Source organism: Castor canadensis, chromosome 5, assembly GCF_047511655.1.
Source record: "Castor canadensis chromosome 5, mCasCan1.hap1v2, whole genome shotgun sequence".
Lineage (NCBI taxonomy): Eukaryota > Metazoa > Chordata > Mammalia > Rodentia > Castoridae > Castor > Castor canadensis.
Genome location: NC_133390.1, coordinates 90,093,043 through 90,105,921, shown reverse-complemented (window position 1 = coordinate 90,105,921; position 12,879 = coordinate 90,093,043).

The window sequence follows — 12,879 nt, the reverse complement described above, 5'->3', positions numbered from 1 at the left end:
TCAAACAAACAAACTTATTATTCTTGACCTCAAAGAGATATACCTCATTACTCAGAAAACTTATCAACTTTCTCAGCTCCAGTTAAATAGAGATTTGAATAACTTTTGTGTTTCTAAACCATTTACTTAATGTGTAGTGTTACCATATCTACACTGTAACTTAAATACTTCCAAAATATTATCCAGAATGGCTAAAGTTTATACTCTCATCAGAGTTGAGGGGCATAAAGTAATACATTGTTGTTTAAATTTGCATAAACTAACAAGGTTGAGAGTATCTTAATTTATTCATCAATTTGTGAACTGTTGAACTGCTTCTCCATTTTATTTGTCTACTTTTCTACTTAGTCTAACAGTCAATTTTTAGAAGTTCTCTATAAATTTATTTCCAACTTTTTGAGGGGTGTTTGTTTTTGTTTGTTTTTTGAGACAGGGTTTTGCTAGCCCAGGCCAGCCTCAAACTTGCAAGCCTCTTGCCTCAGTTTACCAAGTGCTGGGGTTACAGGTGTGGGCCACCATGCCTGAAGAAGTTCAATATAAGTTTCCCTTCTTTTTTAAAAAAAATGTGATGTTGAAGATGGAAAACAAGGATTTGTACATGCTGGGTAAGCACTGTACCACTGAGCTATATCCCCAACCCATACATTGGTTTTTCTGCAGTTACTGGTGACTGAACTCAGGGCCTCAAGCTTGTTAGGCAAGGACTCTACCTTCTGAGTTATGCCCCCAGCCCTTTCTGCTTTTAGTTTGTTCTTCAGATTGGGACTCCCATTACTTTTCCCAGGCTGGCTTTGAACTGCGATCTTCCTCTCCTTCTAGAGTAATGGAATTATAGGTGTACACCACCTTGTCTGGCCCCATAAATTGTAAATATTGAAGTTGTTTATTTTTAGTGCTGGGGATTGAGCCCCAGGCCTTGCTAAGGACATACTAAGGACACATATCACCACTAGCTCTACCCATAGGCCTTAAATATTGACTTTATTGGATACAAAAGATAGGTTCCCAGTATGTCATCAGTTGTTGTTGTCTATTGTTGAATAGAAAATTTCTAATTTAACTGGATGAGGTGGTGCACACCTTTGGTCCCAGCACTTGGGAGGCCACATCAGGAGGATTGTGAGTTCCATGCCAGCTTGGATTTGAGGACAAGTTGGAGGACAGCCTGAGCTACAATAGTAAGATCTGTCTTAAAAAAAAAAAAGGAATCTTCAAATTTTTTATATACATAGCTATCTGTCTTGCTTACAAAATTCTCACTAGCTCCAATGTTTACAAAACTACTTTCTTCTTTTCCTTCCTACTTTTTTTCTTTTCTTTTTTTTTAATGGTACTGGGGTTTGAACTCAGGGCCTCACACTTGCTAGGCAGGTGCTCTACCATTTGAGCAGCTCCACCAGCCCTCATGCATTTTGTGTTTTATTTACTTAATTTTTTATTTTGGTAGTAGTAGGGTTTGATCTCAGAGCCTCTTGCTAGGCAAGTGTTCTACCACTTGAGCCATACCTCAGCCCTGTTTTGCTTTTGTTATTTTTTAGGTAGGGTCTAACATTCTTTTGCCGGGACAGTCTCAGACTGTGATCTTCATATCTATGCTTGCTGAGTAGCTGAGATTACAGGCATGTGCCATGCCTAGCTTATTTGTTGAGATGGAGGTCTCACTAACTTTCTGCCCTAGCTGGTCTCAAAATATGATCTTCCCTATTTCCACCTTCCAAGTGGCTGAGATTACAGCTGTGTACCACCACACTCATCCCTGGATTTGTCTTTTAAAATATAGATTCTGCATATAAGAGAAAACACAATTTTTGTCTAATTCTAGCTTATTTCATTTAACATGATGATCTCCAGTTCCATCCATTTTTCTGCAAATGACATAATTGAATTCTTCTTTATGGCTGAATAATACTCCATTTTCTGTATCCTTTCATTCATGATGGGCACCTAAGGCAATTCCATAACTTGGATATTGTGAATAGCAGTGCCACAATAAACACGGGTGTGCAGTTACCTCTAGTGTATGCTTATATTTCTTCAGGTATATACCTAAGAGTGCTGTAGCAGAATCATATGATAGTTCTATTTTTAGTTTCTTGAGGAGCCTCTATACTGATTTCCATTGTGGCTGTGAGGCACGCTAAGACTAGGGAAAGTTCAGGAATCAAAAAAAATATTACATCTCAGATTAACCATGCTCTGACTCAGGGACTGCCTCACCTGGCTGGGAACTGACCATGCCTTTCCCCAGTCATTGAGTATTATGTGGAAATCACCTGGTTCCTCTGTGCCCATGGGTTAGGGTAGGTTTTAAAGGCACCTGGAAAAGAGAAACATGCTCTCCTGGCCTCCAGATTCCACCTGGGCCCACCATGCTCCCCTTTGTATTTCCCTTCCCTAACTTTTAATAAACTCCATTTACACCCATGTGTCCTGTGATGGCACCTTCCCTGTGGGACACAAAGAATTTGGAAGTCTGATCACAGACTGCACCCGCACTGTTAACATTTGTGACGAAGCCAGCCAGGAAAAATGGTGAGTCCCCAGACCCTGCACCTCAGAGGGTCACTTTTACTCTCTTTTCTTTTCTTACTTCTGCACAGCAAGGGGAACAGGCAAGCTCTGCCCTCAGGAAATATAGCTAAGAGATGCAAGGTCCAAGAGAGACAGCTTTGTTCACCCCATATAAAGGACTGTTGGTGAGTGGTGCAGCAGGGTTGCACTCAGGTGAGTGGAAATGCACCTGGGAGACGCAGTACCCAGTGGTGTCTGCCCAACACATGGGGCTCCTTCTGAGGCCCACAGGTCAACTGTGGGGCAGGTGGTCCCGAGATCCAGTGGTGTCTGCCCACCGAATGTGCACTACCCCCACCACTTAGAGTTTGTAGAGAGCACTCACATAGAAGTTCCTGCTTCCCATGGGTCCCCCCCACCCCACCCCGCCCCCGCCAGGGCAGGCCACCTTAAAACCCCTGTGCCCCTTTCTCTTCTCCTCCCTTCTCCTGTCTTTCTCCTCCCTCTCTGACACCCTGGGCCCAGGCAGCCATGTGGCCCAGGAGGCATACTAGCCATGGCACATCAGCCATGACAGCTGTCTCCCCTGGCACTTGGGCTGGTTCCTCTCTGCCCATCTCCCACCAGAACCTGTCCAGTACTATGGGTCACTGGTGGGGTCCTGGAGGGCGAATGGGGGCATACCCCACCCGACTGGCCCCAGGCCTTAAACTACCTTCAAAGGTGCTACTGGAGAAATGGCCTTGAAGGTTTTCCTCGCTTCTTTCCTCCAGCAGAAGAGTCAGTAAAAGTGACAGTGAAGTTTGTTGAGAAGGGAGTGTGATTTCAACAGACTAAGGGCAGATTGTCTCTAGAGTGAGAGCAATGGGGTGGTTTTAAAGTTAAAGAAACTCTTAGTTTTGGGTTCTTTTTGACCCCTGGGGTGATTTCCTAGATTTGTGACATTAATTTTGTTTCAGTATTATCTTTTTTTTAAATGTACTTGTTCCCCCATAAGGATTTTCTATTGCCACTTGTCCTAATGCTCCAAAACTATTCAATTTTCTTGCACTGAGATACTGTTTCCCCATTATTGACTCCTAACTTGCATCAGCCAAGCTTACCTTGGTATGATTTGGATTTGGAAGTTAATTCTGTACTACAGAAGTTCACATTAAGATGTTTCCCTTTTAACACTCAACAAATTGTCTTCCGTTATATTTTTATCCTCTCATTTTACATGTAGTTTTTGGTATCAGCCTCTTTGCCCAGTGTATAACAGTTCTGATGCTCTAAGAGTTGGGTTGGCTTTCATGGTCAGCATCCCATTTAGGAAACTTCATGCAGGATTCTAAGAGACTGGTCCTTTGAAGAATGGTAGAAAGTTGGGGTACCCCCCCAACTTGTTTGTACAGAGACATCTGCTGGAGGCCTTTTTAGGCAAGCCAGGTCTAGAGGACCTGTACCTGAGGCTTCCAAGATATTAGAGGGACACCTTGAGGAGCTTGGACTGATCTCACTCTTCTCAAAGGGTAATCTTCCTCCTTCCCTTCCCCTCTCTCTCCACCAGCCAGCATAGGGAATTTCATTCTGGAGCCTTCATGCAGGGGTGGAGAGACTGACCCTTAGGAGAATAGTTCTCTCTCTCTCTCTCTCTCTCTGTTTGTGGTACTGGGGCTTGAACTCAGGTCCTACACCTTGAGTTACTCCACCAGCCCTTTTTTGTGATAAGATAGGCTCTTGTGGAGTGTGATAGGATAGCCAACCCAGGCTGGCTTCAAACTGCAATCCTCCTGATCTCTGCCTCCTGAGTAACTAGGATTACAGGCACGAGTCACCAGCATCCAGCTGGTTCTCTCTCTTAAGGGGTAAATTTTCCTTTCCTTTCCCTCTCTCTTTCCATCAGCCAGCATAGGGGAAGCCAACATATTCACTTGGCTCTATCCTTAAATACTGGGAGTGCTTTGATCCTGCTGACAAAAAAGAGATGACAAGCTCTTCACATAGCCCTTTTGAAAATTAGTCTCTTGCTAGGTGCAAAAATTATAAGCTATTTTTCTGGTAACACTGCGAAAATGATTCCAGTACTGCTGGTGTCTCATACTTGTATCTAAATGTCATAAAATTGTTTATAGAGTTAGAAGTGTATGCATATAAACAGCTATAGTTCTTTTATCTAAGTTACATTCTATCTAATAAGGTGTTTGACATTTCTACTCTTTATGATAAGTGCTAAAAGTTCTGCTATTTAGGCCTAATATCTGTTTGTCAAATAAACATTTGTTTATCTGACATCCATTCATAGGATAAATATTGGTTTATTTGGCATTCGCTAGATAAACTTTGTTTAATATGCAATTGAACATTAAAGAAGGGGCTATTTAAAATTACTGACACTCCCTTCCCTTAACCATTAGAAAATTTAGGGCTTTTAATTATCAGTATTGTATTGCCAGTACTGACAACCACTAGTTATTTTACCTAACCAAAATTCATGGTTTAAACTGTGATGATGCTACTGGCTCTTTATATGGTAGGTGTCTTTCTGTTCTTCAAGTATATAAGCCTTCTAAAATAGTTATAAGAAAGTACTATACCAAGCTAGAATCTTAACTTCTTTTACAAATTTGTGCATTTGTTCCCAATTGTAATAAGAGGGGTTTAGTAATGCTATACTGTTATATTAATTGCTAAATTAACCATGGTTCCTTTAAGTTTTGTCATTATAGTTCTGATCCTTCAGGAGCATTTACAAGCAAGCCCATGAAAAATGACTCTGACAAGTGCTTATCTATTAACCAGGACAGACATTCTTAAGTATTGTGGTCAGTTTGTATTTTCCTTGTAAAAACTTTGTAACTATTTTTGCTATTTATTTTTATAATAACTATTGTTGTCTGCTGACATTTTACTGCAATTTAAGTTGTCAGTACATCCCCTATGGGACAATTAGATTTAATTAAGCCTAGCCTAAGAGCCATTTTAAAAATAAATCTCTTTGTTGCTTGATTTGGCCAGAAAGGTCGCATTGGCACTGACATCTGATCTATTTGATATATTACTCCCCTTCCTCTGTGGAACACAGTCTGACTTCTGGAAGAAGCTACAACCTTCCAGGAGAAGCTACTCCTGCTCTGTGTGACAAAACTGCCAAATTGGCAAAATCTTCAGAGACAACTATTCAGAGAAACAGTTTAAGAAGACACAACCCCTGAGCAGTCAGCATATTCCAACTTCTCAAAGGAACAAGTGATGTTCAGCCACTTGAGACAGTTCAAAAGGATTGCACAAATAGGGGACTTCTCCAGATACAGATGGAGTCAATTATGCCAGACCTCTAAAAGTAACCAAAGCTGAGAGATTTATAAAGGGGGCTCTTACACATGAGCTCTAATATTTAAGCCTTCTGGGTTTCTGGCAAAAGACAAGCTCATGTCTTTGGCCAAGGCCTTCTGTTTAAGCAAAGGCAATATAACTTTCAATGGTACCTAACTTCTGCTTAGGGACACTATGAGTCTTCTTTCTGTACAGAACTGACTCCTATTAATGTTTACCCTCTAATTGGACTGGAACCTGCCCCCCCAAGTACACCTGGCCTATAACACAGATATTACCCCAAACAATCAGTCATTAACTGCCCATTACAGTGACAGTCTAGACAAATGGCCATCTAAGGGCTAAAAAATAGCTACAGGTGTAAACACCTATAGGAAAAGCAGCCATAAGACTCTTTATCACTTCTCAAAATGAAAAGTTAGATTCTTTATTCTTCCTGCCACACCTGGCAGGGCCCCTCCTGCTGCTCCTATCAATGTTTATGTTCAGAACATGCCTTCTACACCAGATTTATCTCTTCCAGGATAAAAGCCTCTAGGACCCAAATCATGAGGCAACAGGGCTATTGATCTCTACAGATGAACGAGATCTCCATGAGCAGCCCAGGTCTCCATGAGGAACCTTGACTGTGCTGGACAATAATTCAGACACTTGTGTCCAAATGAGCCCAAGGGAAAGAAATGGTAGAGACAATTACCCATGGTAGGTAGGGTCTGCTGCCCCTTGTCGGCTCGAAGCAGATTCAGAAGAAAAGAGAACTCCAGTCCCTCAGCAACCTCAAAAATATTTTTTTCAGGGTGTTTTCTCTCAGGGGCAATTTGAGGCAGGCTAAGATTAGGAAAAGTTCGGGACTCATAAAAAATATCACATGTCAGATTAACCATGCTTTGAGTCGGGAACCACTCTCACCTGGCTGGAACCACCCATGTGCCTCCCCAGTCATTGATTATTGGATGGGAATCACCTGGTTCCTCCCTTCCCATAGATTAGCATAGGTTTTAAAAGCACCTGGAGAAGACACACACTCTCTCAGCCTCCAGATTCCATCTGGGCCCCAACATTCTCCCTTTGTATTTCCCTTCCCTAACTTTTAATAAACTCCATTTATACCCACGTGTCTCATGATGGATTCTTCCCCACAGGACACAAAGAATTTGGAAGCCTTCTGATCACAGACTGTAAACTGCACTAATTTACTTTCCTACACACCATAGTGTACAGGGTTCCTTTTTACCTCTCTTCCTCCTTAGCATGTATTATTTTCTTGAGGGCAGCCATTACTCTAATCAATACTGTTTTGATTTGCATTTCCCTGATGGCTAGTAAAGTTTATCATTTTTTTCACATATTTAATCACTATTTTTACTTTTTCTTTTGAGAACAATCTGTTCAGTTGCCAATTTATTGATCAAAATGTTTGTTCTTTTGGTGTTTACTTTTTTCAGTTCTTTATATATTCTGGATATTAATCCCCTGTCTGAAGAATAGCTGTTAAGATTTTCTCCTATTCTGTAGGTTGTCTCTTCACTCAGGTAATATTATCCTTTGCTATGAAGAAGCTTTTTAATTTGATATAGTCTAATTTGTCAATTCTTTCCATTATTTCTTGAGCTATTAGAGTCCTATTCAGAAAATCATTGCCTGTGCCTATATTCTGAAGTGTTTTCCCTGCATTTTCTCCAGTAATTTCAAACTTTCTGGTCCTACATTAAGTACTTTGATCCATTTTGAATTGATTTTTGTATTGTGCTTCCATATGAATTTTAGGATTGAATTTTCTATCGCTGAGAAGAATGTCATTGGAATTTGATGGGAGTGCATTGACTCTATAGATTGCTTTGAATAGTATAGCCATTTTCACAATATTCTGATGATCCATGGATGTAGGAGATTCCATCTTCGAGTGTCTTCAGTTTCGTTAGTGTTTTATAGTTTTCACTGTAGAGGTCTTTCACCTCTCAGTTAAGTTTATCCCAGTATTTTTTTTTTTTAGGCTATTGTGACTACAATTATTTCCTGAATTCTTTTTCCACTCTTTAGTATTGGTATAAGAAAAGCTACTGATTTGTGTGTGCTTTTACTTCACTGAAAGTGTTTATCAGATCTGAGTTTTCTGGTAGAATTTTTAGGTTTTTTAAGTATAGGATCTTATAGTCTTCAAAGAGATATAATTTGTTTTCTATCCTATTTGTATTGCTTTTATTTCTTTTTCTTGCCTTATTGCTCTAAAAATTCAAGTACTATACTGAATAAGAGTAGGGGGAGTAGACCCCCTTCCCTTGTTTCAGATTTTAAAGGAAATGCTTTCAGATTTTACTCATTCAATATTGGCCATAGGTTTGTCATATATACACTTCATTTTGTTGATGTTTGATCCTTGTATTTTTACTTTCTTCAGAGCTCTTATCATGAAGAGATTTTAAATTTTGCTAAAGGATTTTTCTGCATCTATTGAGAAAGTAATATAATTTTTGTCCTTGATTCTGTTTATGTGCTGTATTATATTTATGGATTTGCATATGTCAAACCACTCTGGCATCCATGCAATGAAACCAACTTGATCATGGTATATGATCTTTTTAATGTGTTGTTGAATTTGGTTTGGAGGTATTTTGGGGATTTTTACATATGTGTTAATCAAGTAAATTGGTCTATAGTTTTATTTCTTGTTGTTTCCATATCTGGTTTGGTATCAGGTACTACTGGCATTGTAGAATGAGTCTGAAGTCATTCCTTCCCTTTCTATTATATGGAATAGTTTGAGGATCATTGGTATTAGCTCTTCCTTAAAGGTCTGCTACAATTCAGCAGTGAATCTGTTCAGTCTTAAGTGTTTTTTTTGTTGTTGTTGTTGTTGGGTGACTGGCTTCAATTCATTACTCATTACATGCCTATTTAAGTTGTTTATATCCTTTGGTTCAATTTAGTAAATCATATATATCTATAAATTTATTTATTCTAGATTTTTTAAATTTATTGCAATATGTTTAAAACTATTCCCCTGTGTTCCTTTGGATTTGAGTGGTATCTGTTGTGATATCCCCTCTTTCATCTCTAATTTTATTTGGATTTTCTTTTTCTATTTCTTTTTTTATTGAAAGTTTTAGCAAGGATTTACTTCAGTATAACAGAATAAAGAATGGAGATGTTGTGGGGAGGAGAGCAGAGAGAAAGAAACATTTCCTGTTCCCCATGCAGGAAATGGGAACAAAGTCCCCTAGGCCTTCTTTTTATTTTGGTTAGTTTAGCTAAAGTTTTGTTAATCTTCTCTATTCAAAGAAAAAACTCTTTATTTCATTGATTCTATTGTTATTTTACTTTCTATGCCATTAACTTTTTCCCCTGAAAAAATTATTATTTTTATCTTTATTATTTCTGTCTACTATTTGGGGTTTAAATTGTTATTACTTTTCCAATACTTGAGGTGCATCATTAGATTATTTATTTAAGACCTGATTTCTTTTGTGGGGGACAGGGTCTCACCATGTAGCCCAGGCTTTCATTAAACTTGCTGTGTAGCCTAGGTTGGCCTGAAACTTGTGATCCCCCTGTCTCAGTCTCCTGAGTGCTGAGAAGGCAGGCATGCAGTGACATGATTGACTGCCCCTGATTTTTTTTTAAATGTAGGCACTCATAGCTATAAACTTCCCTCTTAGAATTGCCTTTGTTGTATTCCCAAAGATTCTGGTTTTTTGTTTCATTTGATTCTGGGAAATTTTAATTTCTCTCTGATTTCTTTAATGACTCACTAATCACTCAAAAGTTCATTTTTCAATCTTGATGTGTTTGTATGGTTTTTGTACTTTCTTTTGCTATTGATTTCAAATTTTATTCCACTGTGATTTGGTAAGATACCAGAAATTATTTCAGTTTTTTAGTATTTGTTAAGACTTGTTTCACAGCCTAAAACATGATCTATTTTGGAGAAAGTTCCATGGGCTGTGGAGGATAATGTGTATTCCACAGCGATTGTATGAAATATTCTATAAGTGTCTGCTAAGTCCATTTGATTGATGGCTCAGTTTAATTTTGTGGTTGTTTGTTGATATTGTGTCTGGATGCTCTATCTATCCCACTATTATTGTATCTGGACCTCTCTGGACCTTTATATTCAGTAGTTTTTATTTTATGAAATTGGGTGCATGAGCATTAATTGCATTTATATTTACAATTGCTTTATTTTCTTGATGGATTCTTTCCTTTATTAATTTCTAGTGGCCTTCTTTAAACTTTCTAATTTTGCCTTAAAATCTGGTTTCTGAGATATGAGTATAGCCACTACTGCCTACCCTTGGATTCTCTTTGCTTGGAGTATCACCTTCCATCCTTTCACTTTTAGCCTTTGTGTGTCTTTGACAGTGAGATGTGTTTCTTGTAGACAGCACACAGTTGTGTCTTGGAAATTTTTTTTAAAAAATCCATTCAGCCAGTCTATGTCTTTTGATTGAAGAATTAAGGTTATTTACATTTATAGTTTTTTTTTTATTTGTATAGATTAGTTGTGCAAAGGAGTTTGTTTCATTGTGATATTTCCATATATGCATATAATGTACTTTGATCAAATTCACCCCTTCTATTACTTTATTTCCCATCCTCCCCCCTTAAAAAATTTTAATGAATTTCATTATTCAATTTTCACACATGCAAATTAAGTACTTCCATCATCTTCACCCCCTTAATCTTTCCCTTTACCTTCCCCCTCCCATTGAGCTCCACTTCCAAATACTCCCTCCCCAGTTTTACACTTGCACCATTCCTTTTTACTTTTTGAATTTCTTTCTTTTCTTTTTTCTTTTCCTTTCCCTTTAAACTCAGGACCTCACACTTGCTAGGCAGGCAATCTACCACTTGAGCTATGCCTCCAGCATTCTTTTTTTTTTTTTTTTAAGTTTACTTTTCACATGTGAGAAAGAACATGCAATCATGCAATATTTATTTTTGTCAGTATAGTTTATTTGGCTTAACCTGATGATTTCCAGTCACATCCATTTTCCCAGAAAAAACATAATTTCATTCTTCTTTATGGTGGAATAATATTCCATGGTGTCCACAAACCACACTTTTTTATCTGCTCATCAGTTGATGATGAACATAGTGTGGCTATTATAAACATGGGTGTGCAGGTATCTCCATCATATGTAGAATTCCATTCTTTTCAATATATGCAAAAGAATAATATAGCAGGATCATATGGTAGTTCTAATTTTGTTTTTTTGAAGAACCTCTATTCTGACTTCTGTAGTGGCTACACTAATTTACATTGACACCAACAGTGTATAAAATTTCCCTTTCTCCCTCCCTGCATTCTCCAACATTTATTGTTGTTTGTTGATGATGTCTTGATGATAGACATTCTGACTGGGTTGAGATGAAATCTCAGTGTGTGTGTGTGTGCTTTGTTTTTTGTTTTTGGTGGGACTGAGGTTTGAACTCAGGGTTTCACATTTGCAAAGCAGGCACTCTACCACTTGAGCCATACCTCTGTCCATTTTGCCCTGGTTATTTTTGCCTTGAATCACAATCCCCCTGATCTCAGCTTCCCAGGTAGCTAGGATTACAGGTATGAGCTACCAGCACTCAGCTGTCAATATTATTTTGATTTGCATTCCTTTATGTCTAAAGATATTAAGCATTTCTTCACATATTTATTAGCCACTTACACTTTTTCTTTTAAAAATTGTCTATTCAATACATTTGTCCATTTATTCATTGTACTATTTGTTCTTTTGTTGCTTATTTTTTTGAACTCTTTGTATATTCTGGATATCAATCCTTTGTTGAATGAATAGCTTACAAAGATATTCTCCTATTCTGTGAGCTGTCTCTTCATTCTGGTTATTGTTTTCTTTGGTGTCTAGAAGCTTTTTAGTTCTATGTAATTCCATTTGTTAAATCCCGCTCTTATTTCCTAAACACTTGGTGTTCTATTCAGAAAGTCACTGTCTATGCCTATATTGTCATGTATTTTCCTGTACTACATAAGTTTAAGATGTTATATTAAGATCTTTAATCTATTTTGAATTTTTTTATAGGAAAAAAGATGGAGCTCTAGTTTCAGTTTACTTCTGGATGTCCTGTTTGCCAGCATCATTTCTTGAAGAGGCTTTTTTTTTTAGCATATGTTTTTGGCAACTTTGTTGAAAATCAGATGACTTTAGCTGTGTGGGCTTATTTATGGATCTTCTATTCTATTCCATTGGTCTATGTATCTGTTTATGTGCCAGTACCATATTGTTTTTGTTATTATGGCTCTCTGTAGTTAGGTATTTGAAGTTAGGTATTGTGATACCCCCAGCATTGCCCTTGTTGCTCAGGATTGCTTTGACTGTTAGGGGTCTTTTGTGCTCCCATATGAATTTTCCAAGCGTTGCCTAATGATCCTCTGAATTTCATTGGTGTTTGTTGTGATATCCCCTTTGTCTTCTCTAATTTTATTAATTTGGGTCTTCTCCCTCTCTCTTTTGGTTAGTTTGGTTAAGGTTTGTCAATATTATTTATCTTTTCAAAGAAACAACTTTTTGTTTCATTGCTTCCTTGTGTTGTTGTATTAATTTCCTTTTCATTAATTTCTGCCATGATCTTTATTATTGCTTTCCCCCTGCAGCTTTGGGGTTTGGTTTGTTCTTGCTTTTCTAAGAACTTGAGGCACATAATTATTTGAGATCTCTGATTTTTTTAATAAAAGCTGTCATATCTGTGACTTCCCTCATAACACTGCCTTTGCTGTGGCTCAAAGGTTCTGATGTTTTCATTTTCATTTGATTCTAGGAATTTTGAAATTTTCCTCCTTATTTCTTTTATGGCCCACTGATCATTGAAGAATGAATTGTTCTGTCTTCATGTGTTGTTTCTCTTGCTATTGATTTATAGTTCTTTCCATTGTGTTATGATAAAATGCAGAAAAAGATTTCGATTTTCTTGTATTTGTTAAGACTAGCTTTATATTCTAAGAGATCTATTTGTGAGTAAGTTCCATGGGCTGCTGAGAAGAATTGTATTCTGTGGCTGTTGGAATATTCTGCAGATGTCTGTTAAGTCCATTTAATTTATAGT